At 40.8% G+C, this 21,156-nt stretch overlaps 1 protein-coding gene across 11 annotated transcripts in view; it reads right to left on the bottom strand.

The window, feature by feature from the left end:
• LOC144246077 (uncharacterized) overlaps window positions 1-21,156 on the bottom strand; it is a 220,947-nt gene that overhangs the window by 103,688 nt on the left and 96,103 nt on the right. Inside the window, exon 1 of one of the 11 annotated variants that reach the window (XM_085576335.1) lies at window positions 7-21,151. The exons of the other annotated variants lie outside the window; for them this stretch is intronic. The gene's annotated coding sequence lies outside the window, so the exon portion shown is untranslated. Of the gene's footprint in view, window positions 1-6; window positions 21,152-21,156 lie in introns of those variants that run through there. 11 annotated transcript variants of the gene reach the window in all.

The following is a 21,156-nucleotide window of genomic DNA, read 5'->3' as shown; positions in this document are numbered from 1 at the left end:
ACTTACATGAAGTCGATTCTGAAGAAAATTGCTTGGAGGGGGAAGGAAAAAGGGGAACTAACAGGGAAGTAAATTCAGAGAAGAAAATGTTGTGTTTTTTGGAAATTCTCCTCCCTAAAAGTACACAGTACCTCATTTTGGAAACTCCAGGGTAATACATTAGCAGTGCTGGAACAGAGTGAGACCCTTGGCAATGCCAGCTGACAATCTGCCCCAGCTGCAGCGCTGCAGAGCTGGCAGGGGCAGGAGCCCCACAGCCCATCGCCTGGCTGCTGGGGACACATCTGAACTGGAAACAGTTTTCTACAGGGGAAACACACATTTCCAATGGAAGTTGTTGCTTTTGAAGGAATCAGGTGACTTCCTGTAAATCTGTATGACTGCAAAGCAACTTATCAATAAACCAGAGTGAGTTCAGCAGAAGTCCACCAGCACTGGAGCACTTGCCCAAGCTGCAGGGGCTAAAGGAGGTGGGCTTGTCCAGCTTGAAGAGATGGCTTTAGAAAAAAAGCAGCCCCCCAGAGCTTACGAGGATAATCAGCAAGGAGATGGAGGCATGTTCTTCACAGTGGGAGGGCAGCAAGCATAAGTTGCAAGCAGGGTTAAGACTGGATTTGAGGAAATTTTATTTTTCACAATAAAAATCTTTGAAATCAAGCAGGGGAACAGGATGTCCAAAGAGGTTATGCAATCTTTATCCCTGGGGGCTTTCAATACCTGACCGGACAAAGTCCAGAGCAACCCGGTCTGATCTTTAGCTGACCCCATTTTGAGTAAAAGGTTTCATATCAGGCTTTCTAAGGTCCCTTCTAACATGAATGATCTTATGATCTTAAACCTCTCTGCCTGATCCATCATACACAGATTTAAGAACTGAACAATTTGAGGCAGATGAACTCATTAAGATGCAAACCACACCACCCCACTGCAGCTCCTTTAAATTGTGTTAAAATCATTCAGCTTATCATCATCATTAGTGCCCATTTATTTGCAGTTTGTGTGACTAGATCAAGTAATTCTGTTATCTGACACTTGTTTATAAACCTTTCTACAACATTTACAAATTCTGTTCAAACAGTGCATTAATGATAATGAATCAAGGTTCCTGGAACATCCAGACCACATCCTGCAGCCACCCATTCCCTGTAAGGTTTGGAGAGGCTCTATCCCACCCCTTTACCTGTTTTAGTTCTGTGTCTTTATGAATTGCCTGTGATATTGAGGGGTCTGTTTGCCTTCCAGCACAGCATCACTAGGCTTTACTATCATTACCTACCTAAAAGTTTTGAGGAGCAAGCAGAGCAAATGCAGCAACCTCTTCTAGGTACTAATGCTTTTATTCCTGTTAATTTCATACTTGGGAAATCTGTCAATATCAAACAACAGCATATAGTATCTAATGAAAGACTTTGGCAAGCTCTCAGCAGTCTTGAGATCAGCCTCTGAAATGTGAGGAAGTTCAGCACACAACAATAAATGCACTGGTACATATGGGTCCTGAGGTCATTAAAGTCCCACAAAAAGTATATGAAGTCACTGCAAAGATTCTAATAAAACTTTACAGGCTTTGGAACAAGCAAACAGAGCAGAAACAGTAGATTGCTATGTTTTGGATAGCTTTGTGATTTTCCCCTGTTTGGCAAAGCAAAATGTTAAGAATAGGAATCCAGGGAACACAAAAGTACAGGCTTCAAACTTTTGACTGTCCTATAACACAGTAACATCACACTCCTCAAAGTACTCATCTCTGCAACACCTCTGCAAGGCAAATACAGCACCCCTGTTTTAGAGATTCAGAACTGAGGCACTGGAAAGCTAAGTGGTATGTTGAAAACTATACAATGAACAGAGAACTGAATCCAGGTCTCCCACATCCCAGACCATTATCTAGAATTGGTAGACATGGTTAACATAGATTTTCTTATAAAAATTAAGGTGTTTTTATCTTCAGAACAGGTCTGCAAAGATTTTTAAACACTTCATCTTCTCTCAATTTACTAAGATTTCAATTTTTCAAAAATTAGGCAAACATTTGACTGACATGTAACACAATAAATGTTCAAACTAGATCACTTTTGAACACTGTGAAGTGGGATTATCTTGGAAATTTTAAATTGCACATCCTTTTTATTTCTATTTTTGTACAAGAATAAAATATTGCTGGTTGAAAAGATGCAAAGATTGGGGTCATGGTGTCTAGAAACTACAAGATTAGACAAGTAAAATCTACCACAACACCTGCTGCTCTTCTAGATGCCCCACACACAGCACTTTTAGCAAGAATTACTGAGTCAAGAGATACCTAATTAGCACTTAGTCTTCATCTGACCTTCTGCATCAACCCAGGTGCAGAAATGAATGATAGCTGAAGTTTCAGTTTTCTAGCTTTCAGTTTTTAATGAAAAAACCTGTTCTTCTGTCAAGCAAGAGTTTAATGGAAGTTGGTATTTTTTTGAGCAGTTCCAGGGCCAAGTACTCTCAGGGCCCATTAATTCACCCAGTAAGGGCATTTAGTGTGTCTAAGTGCTCAACACTTTTGTACTTGACCCTCTGGGATCAACATAACATGATACTCAGAGGCAGAAAAGTAGTTCCAAGTAGCACAAAACCTAAAAGTGTTGGTGCACACTCACTAGCAGATTTAACTGGGATGGATGAAGCATTCACCGTTGCCAGCTGTCATCTCCGTCCCTGTTTGGAAGCCACCATCCCAGGGAGGCTTTAGCAGAACAAGTATCCCCTCTTGAGTCAGCAGGGTTTACAGCCTGGAGTCAGCAGGAGCCCACAGGAGGACAGCAGGCTCTCGGCTCCCTGGCCAGGGTGCAGGCACACATCACATCCCACCAGCCCATGAGAGGCACAGGGTGGGGAGGGAGGGGAGCTGGAGCCGTTTCTACTTCAGCTGCCTCTGACTGAACTCTCACCAAGCATGAGTCAACACCCAAAGCCGGTTAGAAGGCTGCCAGCATACAGCTCTGCTGGTTTATAAAAGGAAGGACCCTATAAAAATAGTTAGGGCTCAAACCTTCAGCATGCACATCTGCTTTTTGAGACACACTCTAAGGTCACTTTGAATCACAAAATTAAATACCTGGCTAGTGAAATCCAAGAAAAATGACTGCCTTTCCCCTTGAGTCTGAACTTTTATCTGATCATCTGAACATTTTGCAAAAAACAACAGAAAACCTATTACAAAGAGTGCTGGTGCATGAAATGATTGAGAAATATTTGCAGTTTGAAAGCAGTTTCACTTCCTGCCTGATACCACAATGAAGCTTTTTAATAAAGTTAACATCACTGCTATTTGTTTTACACCTATGTCCTTATTTTGTCTGCTTTATACTTTTGAATACTTCTGTTAAAGGAAAAAAACCACATCTCCTAAAGCCAGAAGTTCCTGAGTTTTCATTGTAAGTCACATTGCTGAAAACATAATAATGTTTCTAATAATAATACTTTATGCTTACACTGTAGAGCAGCTTTCATCCAAATACTTCAATGCATCCTACCAATTTTAGCTAATCTACCTAAATATAAGCATGCCATCTAACAGCTGGGAGCTTGAAAGATTTTGTGACCCTCTTTCCACAAGCATAGAAGCTGAGAAGTATGTTATGGAGTCCTGAGTTGAAATACTCCAGGAACCATTAAACTATACTGCCTGTGCAACACCTATTCACAGTAGTTAAACTCCAGAGCTGATAGAATACTAATTAAATTAATTTTGCAAATGTTTGTGTGCTGATATTTATATGGTTGTGTTCCAATATGGAGACAAGCTGTTAGATAGCCATAAAATGTATTTGTGAATCATGAAAGTAATGAATTTCAGCATGAATAACTATGTAAAGACAGTCCTACGGAATAGAAAACATAACAAAAAGCTATCATATGTCTCCTACTATTATTTTTGGTTACTTAAAACGTGTCAGCTGCCCACTCAAAAAACCACGTGAGCACTATCGTAATCTTGCAGGCTCTCTTTCTAGAAACTGCTTGCACAGTGTCCAGAAAAAAAAAGCTAAATTTGTTCATTACATTTTTAACCAATACAGTTAAATACAAATCCAAATACCATCTGACCCACAAAGGAATTGCTACAGGGATGGCTGGCCAATCGTTCTTGCTTTTAGTTCCAAAGGGCACTCTCTGGTTTCTTTAACAGCCTCTTCCAGGTGGTGTAATTGGCAGTGGTAGCATGGCCATTATCCATTAAAATCACACAGACAAACTTTGGTAACAAAGTGATAACCCAGCCCAAGCTCTGCACTGCCTCAAAGGTCATGTTTCTTGCATCTTTTTTCTGAAGCCATCTGGGGGCACCTGTTGGCTGTTGGACTTGCTGGACTCTGGGCCACTTTTGCAGGATGTTGGACATTCTTATATTACTAAATAATGTGACATTTATACTAAAAGTCCTTTTTTAAACCATTTTCTTCCTATATGGAGAGTTAGACAAGCATATTTAAACATGCATAGGGCTAAATGAGTTGCAAGACCCACACCAAAATATGATTATGATTAGTGACAAATGTGGGAAATATGCAGTAAGATAGGGTGTGAAGGGCAGGAAGCAAAGATGGTATCTGGGTGATTCATGTGTGCCTCTGTCTTCCAATCAAAAAATTTATTGCCCAGGGACAATCCCAGAGTGAGCTGGTGTGAAACCAACATAATATGTATATTCCTTCTGCCTAGGTAGACTTGTTTATGTTAGATCCTTCCAGTGCATCACACTGGAAGGTTTATGCCCCAGGACCTGAAACAACTGGAAATAACAGAAATCCTACAGAAAAGTTTTTTTCTGATGTGAGAAGTTTTCCTTCCTCTTCAGGGAGTCCTGAAAGCAGTCTGAGGCTTCCACTGCTCTCTGTCTCAGCTTGCACATTGCCCACTGCCCACCATGACACAGGGAAGGGCTGAATGGCCTGGCAGACACACAGGATTTGCAGCACATTTCCAGGTGGGCAGTGTCACCATGGGACCTGCAGAATCTCCAGTGCTTTGAAATTCTGATTTTATCCTTCCATCTTTCTTTAAGCATACTATTTCTTTTTTGTTTCCTGATCTTGACTGTGCACTCACACAGAGATCATCAGGTGACCAGGGCAGGGCTGGGTTGGCAGTGTCCCTCTGTGCATGCAGACTTGTGCATGCACACACCTGGCAGGATGACCACATTTCAAGCAAGACACCAACAGTGGACAACATTTGAAGTGCAATATATGAAAGGAAACGTGGAAATTGGAGGACAACTTTTCCCTGCTTCAGCAGGAAAAACAGGGTCAATAACAAGGAACAAGGTCTTATAATGATGGAAATATCACTGTATACTTTTTTTTTTCTGGTAATTCCCAGAATTTCCACTGTCTGTGTGAGAATATCTTCTATACCCATACTCCACATCCTTGCATGGCAACCTACTAACCTTACTCTTTCCCAATACCTTCATATCCAGCCCCAGCTTCTTATGGCTATAAAAACTCCCGATAGACCTACATTCCTGGAACATACAGAACATACATATATATATTCTTTTTTGGACATATAAAGAATATTTAGGCAACAATCCAATTCTCTGAACCTCCTGTGTTCTTCAAATCCACTTCTCTGCATTGCCCAAGATTTAGGACAAAACCTGGTATCTCCTTTTAAAAAAAAGATAAAGGACAAACTGCAATGTTAAGAGTGCTAGAATTGCATTTCTCCATACCTATTTTCCACTTGACCTGAGCACTTGCCAGTCAGAGTATTAGCTTGGTCAGGCTGTATTTGTTCATCCTGTTTGGCTAACATATAAATATATATGCATCTATCATATGAATGATGGATGTACTATATGATGGGCACTGTAAAATATTACAGGCTACACAATAAAACAAAACAATGATCCATGTCATAGGAATGACAATTGGTAAACATGCTGTCTCCCTTTTTATGGAGCATTTCAGATTTTGTCTGGCATTTCCTTCACTGCAAGCAACATTTGCTTTGTGTTAGGTAACTCTTCTCTTTTATTCTCCTTTAAAATCAATGGAGATTTGTTCTACAGCTACCAACATTTTTTTTCTTGTCTTACTCCACTATCCACACAAATGCAGCAAGATCAACCAGCCAAATGTTACTAAAGCAGTCTTGGAAATAACAGGAATAAAGTGATGTATTCCCCAACCCTTCCTTCAGTACACAAACAAAAACTTGCTAAACAGTACAAGCCAGCCAACATGAAAATCTCCAGCATTGTTCTCTTCTTGATCGTGATTTAAAAGGCAAAAAAATTTGAAAATATGGGAGAAGAAAAAAAAGGCATAGACAAGTACAGTTATAAGGACAAAAATCAATTTTCATGTAGGCCATGGTATCAAATTTCCAAAGTTTTTTCTGATGTATACCAAATACATTCTCATTGATTCAACTAACAGAGGATATAGGAGTCTATTGATCCAGTTAGCATAGCTGTAAGCTGTATGTGAGTACACAGACACATATTAAACACATTTTGGAAATAAAAAGTAATTTTGAGTACATCACTCCTCTCAATGGCTGTAGCAATGCTGCCAATTGTGCTTCAGTTTAATATAGATTTCCTATGGAAATTAATTCCACATGCTGAAGGCTTACTGGTTAATGCCAATGAATCACTCATTTATCTGTTTTCCATTTATTGACTGTCAATGTCATAGAATAACCCCCACCTTCTCTTGTTATGAGACAGTGAATAGTAGCTCCTCATGTTTCCTCTGTTCAGTACTTTCCAATAATTGCCTTATTATTTGCTAATTATTAATTGCTTCTCAAAGAAATTTTACAGTGAAATTTTACTATATGTCTTTTCATACAGGCCTCCTAACTAGGATCTTTACACTCTTACTTAGTCTATTTTATTTCATACAAAGTTTGTGAGGCAATCAAATATTTATAGCATAATTAGTAAGCTCCTAAATTGTGGAGGATATTGTTAATATTTTTCTCATCAATCTGTTTTTTTGCAGCTAAAAAGCAGTTGTTAGGTGAAGACATGTAAACACCATTGCTAAAATGAGAGTGAACTGTGTATTTGCTTCCTCCATGTGATCTCATGTAATTCTGTAGGGCTGACTGAGCGTGCTAAGGTTATAGTTCAGTTTGAGATGTAGTTTTGCAAGGAAAGCATTGTTAACCAAAGCTGGATTCTCTTACTCTGGTTTTTATTCTATTTTATTCTACTTCAGCAAGATTTCACCTGGGAGATTTGCAGCTCAGAAACAGCCTGAAGTCATTGTCTCACATTAAAGAAGCATATCTAGGGGGACCAATTTCCCTTCTGTATTATCAGTGCTCTTCATGTAAGTGATAATTATAGGTCAGGGCCTGATTCTCAGCTTATCACAACAATCATGAAACTATTAATGTCCACTGAGTTTTCTCCCAAAACAATAGAGATTTCCAAACCCTGCAATCAGTTAAGATAAATATTACAGTTCTGTAAATGACCTTTTGAGGATCCTGGTGACCATATGATTGAATCCTAACATGCACACTGGACATAAACAGCACATCATTTCCAAACAAATTATGAAATTGGTTTTGTTAAAAGCAACATTTGGTTAAAAGTCCTTTAGTGAATGAATTCCTGCACTTAACAGAAAGCAAGAAAACAATTGTTTCCTGTAATTGGACAGTTTGATTAGAGGCAGGTGGTGCAGAGCTGAGAAAACTGGAGCCATGAAGCCAATTTTAATGTCAAGTACGCTTCCTTTTCTCTAGGATCCAGAAGCATAACATGCAAATTGCTTCCCCCCCAAAAAAAAAAAAAATCAGATTCTATTTATTATCCCTCCTGGTACTCTATCCATAGTAGAAGTTTGCAGCTTGGAAAGAGTTGCACACTTGATGCTCATCATACACAATGATACAGGTATAAAAAGAACAGAGACTTAAGGGAGAAAAAAAAAGTAAAAGGAAAAAGTATTTAAGATTTCCTTGAAAGGGTAGGCAAGACATGTGGCGTTGTGGCAAGGACCTTTTACTTGTAAAGCCCAATTCAAACAACACACCCTCACTAATTATCAACTGTACCTTTTATTACTAGTACTCTGAGGAGTACCAGTGATGAACCACTGTTCTGGCCAGCACATAAAGAAACATCTTGGACTTCAGCAGAATTAAATTTAATTTGGGTCTTGCTGAAATTTCAGTGTGTATCGGTCTCAATTACCACACAAGTAAATACAATAACCAGGTTTACTCACCCAGCCTCAGCCTGCATTAAGCCAGACACCTAATCTAGTCAAGAAGAAACTGAAGTCCTGCCATGGGATGGGAAAGAGGTTGACCATTTTATATACAGCTGATTTAAAGTACACAGAATATTGAGCACAGAAGTGAGAATGTTTTCTTCTTCATAGCCCACTTCATATTGATCATTAACAAGAGTATGGCCTAAATAACTGAAGGATAAAAGCTGCAGGGACAAATTTGCTGCTGGTGTAGACCAACATATAACTTTGATCGGTATTTGGTGTTAGAAACAAGTCCTAACACAGAGAAGTTCCTCCTCAGAGGATGACGGCACTCCAGGAACCGCCAGTGCCGCCAGCCTCTCTGGAAGCTGACTCCTCATGTGCTGAGGTGGGAGATGCTCATCACTGCCATTCTGGCATGGTGCAGAGGACGTGACCTCATCCCACCCACTCCGACCGAGAGCCCGCTGCACATCTTGTCAGCAGGCGAGAACAGGAAGAAAGCCCTGCGCTGGGCCCGGTGCGTGGGAGGAGGAAGCCGCCTTGGTTAGCTGTCACCCAGCGCCACTGCGAGCGCTGCACACTCCCACTCCAACCACCTGCATCCTACCAGCGAGCTGCACCTCTGATCTGGACTGAGACGCTGTGTGAGCACAAATTTACCACCCCATGCTGCCGGGAAGGGGGAGGCATGTGCAAATGGTGGCACTAAACCACTACGCATGGTGAGCAATGTGGTGGCAGGAAGGAGCCTCTCAAGTGCAAGGCAAAACTTGCAAGGGCCACTCCCAGGCTTGTGAGCCTTCTCTGTCACCCTGCTCACAGCTGGGCCCAATTTCCCCACCCAGCCATGAGCGTGGGAGTGCCTTTGGGTAAAGCTTCCTCCAGAAGCACTGTCTAGTGAGGGACATTAGCGAAATGCACGCAGATCAGGTCAGAAGCATCAGCGGTGTGATCACAGCGAGGGCTGACACCTGTGCAGAATACACACGGATGACTCAAAACATGTGACAGGGTAGAACAAACCAGCCCAGCAGCTGCTGGAATGAGAGACAAGTAACACACATGGATATGTTGGTACTATTACAACAGTAATATTTTCACAAGGAAGATAACTACTGAACAATATCCTTACTGTACCAGGCTCACACGTGGCTTCAGTCAGCATCAGCCATGCATGACCTCTTCTCCATCCATTCTTCCCCTCAACAAGGTATTTATTGCAGGCAACAGCAGGCATACTTGCAGGGCAAGTGACTTTTTGCATCAGTACTTGCACCTTTTAAATGAGGGTAACACACTGTATATTATAGCCCAAATATTTACAAGTTAGCCTTAGTAACAATGTAAGAGTAAGGGACAGAAGAAATTCCAAGTGGTTGCTTAATGACAGGGAAAAAATGCTCTTTGTTAAAGAAAATTACTGATTATGAGAAACAGAAATGAAGCTATATGAAATCTAAGAATGTCTTCATGTCTCTAACACACTTCACTGGTCAGTGCTAGTAACTTGTTAGTTCCAGCTCAAAATATCACGTATTTTTCTTAGTTGTCCCAAAACTGTCCTTACTTTGGCATTAACTCTTCCAAGGCAGTGCAACCAGGAGACAGAAAGATGATTGTCAAGCCCAGCATTGGTTCAGTACTGAGAAGACAAAAGGATTTGATATAATAGGAAGAGTCATTACCCACAAGATGGAAAATTAAGCATTTTCTGAGCAACTCCTAGAGCTTAAGCCTTCCTTGCCAAGTCTAAGAAACCCACTAAGATGAGAGGAAAAGGAACTGTTCTGAACATAACACTCTGGATGCTAGTCTAGAAGAGGCTTCCTAAAACTAGAAACCTGGTCCTCAGCATTGAATAAACTTGATCATCCTCTGTTACATTTATAATATCCACTTAATCCATAAGATTTGTAAATTTAATTTTAAGCCCAATATCAATCCACCAACAGTCTTTCCATTTCCTCAGAGAAGTCAAAACAAAACAAATTCTCTTTGGTAGAGACAGTATTTCTCAGGCAATCATGCTGACTATGGATAATCAAATCACACTATTTAAGTTCTCTCACTGTACTCCTCTTCAGGTTTTCTAGCCTCCAGCCTCCTCCACCTGGATATTTCCTTTCTTATTTCTCCTCTACAGTACTTACCTAATGATGCAAAAGCACAGGGATATACTGGACAAAAATGGAATAAAGTCAACACAGATTATAAAGATGTTTGGGCATTTAGCTACCCTGGCATTAGAAACAGGACATCTCACAAAATCTGGTTGTAAGAGTGGGACTGGAAAACTGTCTCACTGTCCCCAAAAAAAAATCTGGAAAACTGTCTCCAAAACTGCAGTGGTCTGTGCAGCTAGAGTTGGATGATCATGTTTGAAAATGTCTTTTATCACCAAAGCAGAGAAAGCAGGCACAAATCATCTAGACATAACATCAACAGCTATGCAAGGGAGGAGGAATTCCTGTCCTTATTTTGTTAAATCTCCAGAAATTCCAGCCTAACTAGGCCTAGTCCAGGAGCAGCTGCTACTGAGAAATGCAGCCTCCTCCCTAATCTACTATTTTCCACTTCAGGCACAAACCACCTCTCTCAGTCCACCCTGTTGTAACAAATATTCAACAATACACACACTAATAACAACAAAAAGATTCTACTAAAACAAGACCTCCAAAAAACACTGGCTCTCCTGGGAGGAGAAGCTGAGAGAGCAAAGACACTATGGCTGTTTCTAATGAAGGTGCTCAAATACTCCAGCAATGAGTGTGATGTTGAAACAGAAATTAAATTGAAACCACCCAGCTGACAAGACTCTGGTGTACTTGGATTCTCTTTAGGTCATCACTGACATTGCACACTCTTGCCATTCCTTCGGCACCTCCCAGTTTTCTCATGCTTGCCCAATTGCCTCAGAATTCAGAGAAACTGGTTATCTAGGCATGGGTTATATCGACCTTGAGAAATTGAGTTTCCAGGCATTTCGATTTCACGATCACCTGTGCAGGTCTGATCCTGATCTTCTCTAGTAATTCTCTTTTCTCCCTTGGGAAATTTCTGCCATCTGTTCCCTTACTCTTTCCTGAAAATGGAGGCAAAAATATAGCTTTTAGCAACACCCTCAGTAAATGCGTTCACTTTCTCTCATAGGCCATACCATCCCTTTCAGTAGCCTGTTATTCCAAATGCACTGCAAGCAAATACATTTAATTGTATTTTAAAGTGAGCAAAGGTTTCAATTACCAGTTTCATTCTTGCCCAGTGCATATATTTATTTCAAACACTTATGCATGTTTCCTTTCATTACCATCTGTCTTATTTTATTTCTATTCATTCTTTCTGTTATGTATTGTTATCTAATGTAGAGCATTATAATGGAACTCAGGTCTTCTAATTCAACCACGTATCCCTCAAACTCATGGTGTGACCCTGTGTGTGTCATTAAGCCTTAATAAGCCTCATTTCCTACCTTTAAAAAGGATATTGCCTGTTTGAACCATTACATTAAAATTGTTTCATTTAATCAGAGCAGCAATACGTTATAAATGTTAGGTACTATTTCCATTTCATGCCAATCATGCCACCCACATTAATAAACTCCTTTGTGTTTACTTCTGGGCTCACACATATGTCAGAATCTACTCTTTGACTCTGGGTCCACAATGAACAAGTAAATTGCACTTTGTAGAGATCTGTCTTGCTCCTGATCAATTTTCTCATCTCAGTGACTTTCCTCCACAAATTATCCTTCATGAAAACATGCAGAGAAAACCTGTTAAAAAGAAACTGATTTTTTGAGCTGAACAACAGGTACTGTAAATAATTTGGTCACCTATCCTGCTGATTGCTCTCTTTTTTTTAGTAAAAGTATCTGAATCTACACATCCACCCAAAGCATTTTTAATACAATACAATTAACACCAAAATGAGGAATGAGACCCTAGGAAAGATAATTTAGGGATGGACCCCATCTATTTATTTGTGGCTCAGAGAGGTGCAGAAAACCTGTAACACTCAAATAATGGTAATGAATCGAAATTTGATACAACGTGTTTTGCTTTGGTCTGTTTGGGGTTGTGTTCAAGTCTGTTTTTTTAACTCCAGTATGATATAACTCAAAACAGTTGGCAGAGATAGGTTACTCTTGTTTTAGTTTTGAAGTGTCTCATAAATATTTCGCTCCACAAATTCTAGTTTCTTTAGCAAAGCAAAAATATCTTTTCTACTCAGAGTAACTCAACAAAACCTCCTTTGGTTACTGCCACTGGAGATTTTGCAGTCACAAGTCCAGGTGGCCTTTGTGCTTCAGGCAATAATTTGCTAACACCTTTTATACTTCAAGCCCCAGCTACATTCCTGACATGCTCACAACTCCTCTAAACATCATTTGCACATTAGAACATTCAATAAATACAGAATCAGACCCAAGGACAACAGAGCAGTGTTGTACAGTTTTCTGGGGTAGAAACATCTCAATTATAATTTGTCCTTGCTTATAGGAGGTTATATCATCTCTTCAGGTCTGGTTGCTCTAGCAGACAGAGCTACCTAACACTTGCTTTCTATTACAATGTCAGACAGTGTCTGCTCTGGACACCTTCAGTAGCACACATGGGTGGGAGACAGTTTATAAGTGGAAGAGCGTGGGGATTTTCATTATTCCTTTGAAGTAGGAAGGCTTGATCAATGGCTTGACCCTAGCCATTGAAAAGACTGAACAGAGCTGAGTGCCTATTTCACGTCTGATATTTCTCTCCTCCAACCAAATAAAAAGGAATAGGGAGAAAATACAGTCATGACGCTTTACCTCAGTAAATCTGTAAGACAAAATTACTCACATTTGGGCATTTAATGCTCCACAGCAGGAGCAGTCCAGGAAACTTTAAAGCTCTGAAAACCACCACGTTTTCTCTAAGATAAACTTCACCTCTTTTATTTAGTGATTCTTGACTAGTTACAAAGCTCATAGCTACCATATATACCTCCATAAGAATGCAGCTACTTTTCTGCCCTGGCCCTTAGATATTTCCCCTCAACCAACATTCATGAGTTTTTTCTAAGATTTTGTTTAATAAAATTTTCCTTCTTCCTACAACATCAAAGCTATCTATTTTTTAGGTCACCTGGTGTCTCAAGGGCTCACTACTAGTTTCTTCCTGTCTGATTGCCTAAACCTCCTGCAGACATCTCTGCCCACTAACCACTGTTGAAGAGCAAGTAGGGGCTGCAGAAGATCTGACACCTCAGCAACTATTTTGTTTGTTCTCAAAGACTGACTACTATCTTTCATTCATCACCCAAAGATAATTACACACATTTACCAGCCAAAAGAGCACTGCTACATAAATACAAGTGCTAGCATTACACAGATTGTTACATCTATTCAAGATGAATACCGTTTCCCTGTTGCTTTCTGCAAGTCTTTCTTTGGTTTCAGGCCTTGATTCCTTCTTCCCTACAGGAGGCTATTTCTCCCTGTGCTCCCTTTTCACAACAGTATAGCACTTCCCAAGAGGTTATAGATTTATTTGGCAACATCAGACTTTTCTACTTCATCTTTCCCACAAGTTCCTTACACCTAGAGCTCAGTCAGCCTGCTGCAACTTTCACTCCAGTCCACTTAGCTCACTTCTACTTCCCATACATCTACTTGAGAAGTGCTGAGTAGCATAACTTGCTCAAGCCTCTCACTTTTGCATTCACGCAGCTTTGGAGGCCTCATCCCAAGGCACATCCCCCTGCAGTGAAATACCCACTTATTTAGTCTCACATGCAGTAGATTCATCCCCTGGGAAAAAAAAAAGGGAAAAGGTTTGCTTCATCTACAGACCTTACAGGCTCAGCTGATCCCTTGGTAGAGGAAGACATGTAGAATATGTATTGCTGTCATAAATTTCAGGTAGTGAAAAGAAAAAGAACCCTGTGGAGATATCTGAAATCTAATCTCAGACCGGCAGCAATCTAAAATAAACTACAGCTGGTGTTTCAGCTTTGATTCTGCTGCCACCAAAGGCAAATGGCACAATTCCCATTGATTCCAATTAAATCATGGACTAGGTCCTCTTCTTACTCATCTTTCTTTTTTTGATGCCTCTATCTACTTTTTAGTTGTAAATTTCCCTGCAATACTGCAATACTCTCATCACCATTAAAAAATTCTGAGAAATCCATACCAGTGCAAATCTTGGTACTATTTTTTTTAATAAGAAAATAGGGAAGATTTTTAACTCTCCTAATTAATGTCATGAAAGGAAAAGCAGCATGGTTTTGTGCTAATGGTTTAGTTGGTTTCAGTTAGGGCTAGAATCTCTCCTAAGGACCAACATACCTTCTGTACATCTCTACACTTCAGAAAAAAGCACCCTCTTATAACAGTAAATATATAAATGAGAGAATGCAACTGTTAACCATTTTACAGCAGGTGTTAAAGACTTTTGCATCTAGCTTGCATGACCTTGATATGCCTTATCTGAAAGCATAACATGCACACACTTGTTCTTAGGCTGCAATCACACACGTGTACAGAGGAAGCTGTGGTGCTGTGCAACATCCCTGCATTTGTGCTGCCATTCTTGTGGAAGTTGCACTGCCACAAGTTATGCAGCTTTTTGCTTCTCTCACTGTTCTTACAAGGACAGCCAGAGGGTCTCCTGGTTTCCACTTCAATGGTGACACAGACCATGACACTGAATCTATGCTGTGGGCAGTTCAGCTGCAGCTGTTTTGAGAGACTTGCGGGCAAAGTTTCAGGATTGTCAGCTCCCGCATTTTACTGGGCTCCTTGTCCTCTTTCCTGGAGGTCTGCCCTTGAAAGTCTGGCCTTCATGGTTGCAGAGAAAAGCCTGAAAACACAGAATCTTACAATATTTTTAAGTGTGACTCATGACTTTTTGTCATGAAGGGCACATACGATTGCCTCCTTTCCACTTCCCTTTGTCTCTTTGCATGCAGCCGCACCTGCAGATGTTCTGGGAGGAGTGCCTGCACTCATCCACCCTAAAAGCAGCTTCTGTGTATGCAAAAGTCAGCACCCGCTTGCACAGGTGTCACTATTCCCAACGGGCGGGTGCAGAGGTTCTGCTTGATGGGGCTACATGTGTATAATCAGCTGCCCCTCTGTGCAAACTGGTCTCTCAACATCACATTTTAGCAAAGTAGCACAGCTTTTTCCATGTGCTCCATCCACAGAACATTTTTCAAAGTAGTTTTACAATGTTAGATATACAGATACCTATCTCAGACTTTTTTTCCGCTTTCACTATCTGACCTTTGCTGTTATTTCACACAAAACCCAGAGCTCAGTTAGCTGTTTCTAAAGGCTGCTGTTCAGAGTGCTCAGCTCACAGAGGAAGAACCAGCCCAAACAAACACCAGGGTATCAGGGATTAGAAGTGCCCATCACCATTACCACCAGTCCTTCTCAGCTTTCTCCAGGGCCTGGGGGATGCATGGCCCTGGGACCACAACCAATGTGGCTGGGATGCTGGCAGGCTAGGCAACCACTCTTCCCAGTACCCCCTCCCAAAAGAACATTCCCTCCTGACTTCGCAGCATGGCAGGGTCATATAGCAACACAAACCCAAAAATCTTTATAATTTAAGTTCATCTTAAGACAGATTTTGAAAAGATATACCAACAAAAATGCCACAGAGCTCTGTCATTTTGCCTCAAAGACAGCAAAAGAGGTTTGATCCTTCTCCAAATGAAAAGACCAGAGCCTTAACTGCCCAGCAGAATCTCTTTCTGGGACTCTGCAGGCAGAAGACCTTCTGCAAGCTGGCAACAAGTTTTCTGTATCAGGCAGATCACCCAAAGCACCTTGCTGCTTTCAGAGCACTACATAGGGAGCACAGACCCTCATTTCTCTTTAAACTCCCTGGATCATTTAATGAAGAAATTATACTAGATGATGACACTGACATGATGGCAGCCCCAAGGAAATATGCCCAGAAATGGCCTCAGACAGCTTCAGCACAAAGCTGAAGAAACCATCTCTCCAGACACCTTTAATAACAATGCCTATGACTCAGAGAGCACTTAGCAGTGAGTGTGGAAGGTAGCTGAGCATCATTACCCCATTCAGATGGGGAAAACCAGACTCACTGGGCTAAGTGATTTGCCTTTAGCACCTGGCAGACCTCAAAGCAGGAACTAGGGCTAGGGCTATGGTGTGCTAATTCACAGCACAGAGCCAGCGCATCCCACCTGCCTCAGAGGGGTCACAGCCCACTTGCTCCTCTGCATGCATGAGGTAAGTCAGACCCCACAAATTCTTGTGCTTGGAGACAGGATGAACTATAAATTTAACTACCTATTATTGCCATTAAATATGTTCCACCAGCCTAGCCCTACCACATCAATATGGAATACATGAATACAATGCAAAACAGAATGTTAAAAAATAAAGTGTAAGTGGCTGAATTCAGTAATGCCAATAGTTGCATTCAATAAAGTAACATGTTTGTGATTATAGAATTTTGCTAGACACATTCTGAAGATAACATCTTATTTGTACAATGAATGGTTAGGCTAATCAGTGAAAGGGTTTAAATAGTCTTAAGTACATTAGCATAATCACTCATGAAGCACATGTAGTTTATAAATGAATTAACAGCTACAAATTAAAGAAAAGTGTCTGCTTTTTAAAGCATCTGTCTTTTTTCTTAAAGGAGAAAAAAAATGAAAGTTGGGCATTCTGATTTACAAATGCTCTCAGCCTGTGCAGTGTGGAAATCCCTGCTTGCACTCTCCGCTCTCAACAAGCTCAGCCCACAGGAAAATCCAGGGGCAGCTCAGAGGAGGTAGGACTCTGTGCATGGATGAAGCTTTGCAGACCCCAGGAACTCTCATTAGTTCTAGCTCATTCCAGTTCAAGATTTTTTACACTGTGTTAGGCTTAAACTGTTTTAGGTTTCTAAGGTGCTTGTACCTTCCCAGATTTTAGAAAATATTTTTATTAATAGGATGATTTTACAGACCTATTGAGTCTTGTGAAGTGAGCAGGATACATGGTTCTCATTCCGATGCATGGTTCTCCCTCATTCCTACACCTCTTTTTCACGTAGTAAGCAAAGGGGGATGATGACTTCTTCACTTCTCCCTGAGGTCAAACATACCTCAGCCAACCTGACTTCCCATTTCCCTCAGAGATGAGGAAGAAAAGTGCCTACATGGCTGCTCTGCCTATATTTCTTAAGCCAATACTGAAGAAATCCCAGCTGGAAAGACCCTCTCCAGCCCCATATCACAGCCTCCATTGAACATGCAAAGGTGCACACATGATGGAGGTACACATGTTCCCATTTACTGGTATAGAAGCTGAAGGAGTAGGATTCTTACAAAAAGCAACATAAGAAGGGGAATAAAAAATGGTCACTTGAGAATGAGAGACACAAAATAGGAATGAGAAGACACAACCAGAGCAAGGCTTTTCTCAACAGAACTGGTAGTGAAATGGAGATATCCCTTTGGGTACTAGACGTAGACTTAATTGGCTTAGGAAGACAGGAAACCAATAAGGAAATATTCCTGCTTTTGCTCTGTATACCCTTCTCTAGGCATCAGATTGACCATTGTCGAAAGATAATGCCAGACCAGCCATTTCATGTTTTTGTATTTTTTTACTTCAGAGTGGCACAGGCGAAAGATAAGAACTGAATTTTCCAAAACACAAAGCACAGGGAAGAGTTTTACCCCAAGGAGACAGGTTTGTCCCTTAACTCTTTTGCACAAGATCACTTGAACAAGATCTTTCACCTCCTTCCTTAGCACCCATCCCACCCACAAAACACAGCGGCAGTGGGTGTGTTGGGACTGTGATAAACACCACTTGTCCCCTCACTGTCCACCCCAGCCTGCACACAGTCTTAACAGAGGACACCAACAGGCTCATGAATCCTTCTCATGCTGCAGTTTCATTGTGGGCAATTGTCAACTACTTATGGGTAGAGCAAAAATTTAGTAAACACATTTCTCTTTTGGTTATACTACTACTACTACTACCCGTCTTCCCCATGGAAAAAATACTAGTGAATCATACTTAGCCCTTCACACTCACCAATTCTTCAAAGGTGAATTTGCCTTTTATTTTGGATGGATTTGTTTGCTGTTTTTTTGGGGGTCTTTTTTATCTTCCTGACTGTCTGGGAACCACTGCAAGGCAGTAATCAGGAGCCTTGCACTAGAAATCCAACCTTCTGGCCCAAATCTCCAGTAAATGTACTGCTATTTTCATCTTAGATTAAGGGCAGCCCAGCCACCTCTCACACTTAGAAGTATTAAAAATACTTCCCTCAGTTCTCAGAAAGAGAATAATCTGAACTCTCAAACTAACTGAACTGAAAAAGAAAAAGGGAAAAAAAATTAAAAAAAAAAAGAGGAAGCCTTAGCGTGAAGAGCTATTATTATGTCTTCTCACATTTTGCTGTAGCTAAAAGCATGAGTTGTATATATAACTAATGCACCACCCACCCAAGCAAAAATACTTGCTTGAAAAAGTAAAGGCATGCCTGTCAGAACTCATCCTCTTCCATTCAGTCTCCATTGTATATTTTTGTTCCTGTAATAAATTAGCCCACTACTTCTCAGGTGATTCTGGCATTTCAAATTTGGACACAGGACATGCTCAAGTAAAATCATATAGTAGCTTCACTAGCAGTCTGAACTCACAGGGAGCTGGTACTCCACAAAGCAAAACCGAAATGTGAAGGTAATGGGGTGAAAGTTTGAGGCCTGCCCTCCACTTGCACTCACTGACACGCATTAATGTTTCCATCCTGGCAGCTATAAACACTGTTTACCATCAAACACCTGCAACAGATTTCCAATACTCTCATGCTTGCAGTCTAGGTTCACATGTAATCTGTTTTGTATGCTAGTACACAGCAGAAACCTGAGACTGCCCTGGAGGGTTATGGTTTGTAGGTGGAGCTGCCTGGTCACATCTTTCTTAGCGCTCTCATTTCTGTCTTTCTCCTTCAAAATTCTAAATTTCCTTCTCAGTGTCAGCACCGACTGAAATTCTTTTCTTCATTAAGCATAGCTAACATCTACATCAGCCTAAGATGTAGTCATTTTCTGGTTACACAGGCAGACTTCCCAGCCAGTGAATAGGAACACAGAAAGATACAGACACTTCTCAGTCAGTCAAATAGTGTCTTTGCACAAGCATCTTGCAATTTTAGCTCTAGAACCAGGCTTACGTAGATAGAGAGGAAGCCAAAATGAGATTTTACTTTATCTTTTCATAAAAAAGATGGCACAGTCTATCACCAGCCATGCTTTTGGAAGGCAGTGGTCACAAATTCTTGGAATTTCCTTGAATTGTAAAACAAGGTTGAGAATTTCTAGGCAAGATTCAAAATATTTAGCAACTTTACAGGTGATTTTACATGGATGTTGCAGTAGGTCTTGCACCTCTGTTATATACCATTACTAGTGTCAGGATAAATAACAGGTCTTCTCACTAATTCTGCTGCTTTCAGAATCTCAAAACAAAATCAAGTTCACTGTAGTGGCTCAGATCCTAACTTCCACACAGAAGGAAATTATTATCCTGTAACATAATGTGCAAGAAAAACCCTAATGTCATGCATTATTCCTGCACCAGGTGACCTCCTCAGCCATCACATGTTTCTCCATTATGCCCTTATGATGCAGCCTAATTCCTCCTTAACAACCTATGATAGAAACCTGGGTAGAGTGGGATGAGAGTATAATTGCCATAATTTCTTGGGTAACTGTTCCTCCAGTATATCTGACAGATAGGGCAATGTTGCCTGGGATCCATGGGAGAGTTTTAATAAGTATCTAGACTGAGTTAGCAAAGGTGTAGAATTTGGGAGGAAGATGGTCCAGCAAGCACCATAATGTATATATTTTGCAACTTGTAGGTGAGGTCAGCATTAACACATAGACATAAATAATTGCTAGCACACAAGGACATAATAAGACATTCCAGAAGATCTCTTCTAAGATGAAGTATTTGAGTCTGCTCCCTAAGCACTGTGAGGTAAATTGCATTCAGGTATTTATGAAGTTCATGAAGTTCAAAGCCATTCCAAGGCTTTGCTGAGTCAGAAGTGATGGATGTGATGATACAGTAGAATAAAATCCTCATGCAAGACTTGTGTACTGATTTGATCTGAAACCGCAGACACTGTTCTGCTCAACATGGAAGAAATCTCTGGGATTATTCTCTGGGTACAGTTTTGCAATACAGAGCTTATATTTCCTAGACTTGGGGTGCACAGGAAGGCCCATGTACTACTGAGGCCTTCTGAAAAGTTGGGTATCGTTCTCCTGTGCTGATTTTTCTGTTTGTTAGAAGTTTAGGGCTTTTAAATCATGCTAATGTGTCTAGAGATTGCAATGGGAGTGTGTTTGAGAAATCCAAAAATAAAATAATGTAATGCAGCCAAATACTTAATTACCAACATGTGCATCTGTTGTCAAACCATACGCTAAGTGAGTGGCACTGCTCATTAGTTCTGCTTTCAGGAGCTACCAGGCATTCGTGTCATCACTACCAAGAGTCTTCTGAGTCTGAATCATCCCCGGAAAGGACAGATTCTGTCACTCATGCAGTCGCTGTTAACAAGAATGCTGATGGCGTAGCAGGTGTTTCCTCCACTTCTCTAAACCTGGAAAGGTTCTGGCACAGCCTCCCTCCAATTTTCCCTCTTCAGAAAGGAAAAACAATCTTTCTCTCCTGGCTCACATGAGCAGGCAGGCATGTTCCAATAACTCATGTATTGGATACAATTGCTCCTATTCACTCTGTTGCCTACAATACTGTGTGATTATCGTGCTCTGCTGGGTCCTCAGGAAAGAATGCTGGTTTATCCAGTCCAATCCCTTTTCATGCAATAAAACTCTAGCCCAGTGAAACAGAAGGGGGTCTGTGACGCACAGCAGTAAAAAAGTCCACTTA

Source organism: Lonchura striata, chromosome 3, assembly GCF_050655825.1.
Source record: "Lonchura striata isolate lonStrDom1 chromosome 3, ASM5065582v1, whole genome shotgun sequence".
NCBI lineage: Eukaryota > Metazoa > Chordata > Aves > Passeriformes > Estrildidae > Lonchura > Lonchura striata.
The sequence above is the reverse complement of the archived record's forward strand: the minus strand, read 5'-3'. Positions and strand labels throughout refer to the sequence as shown.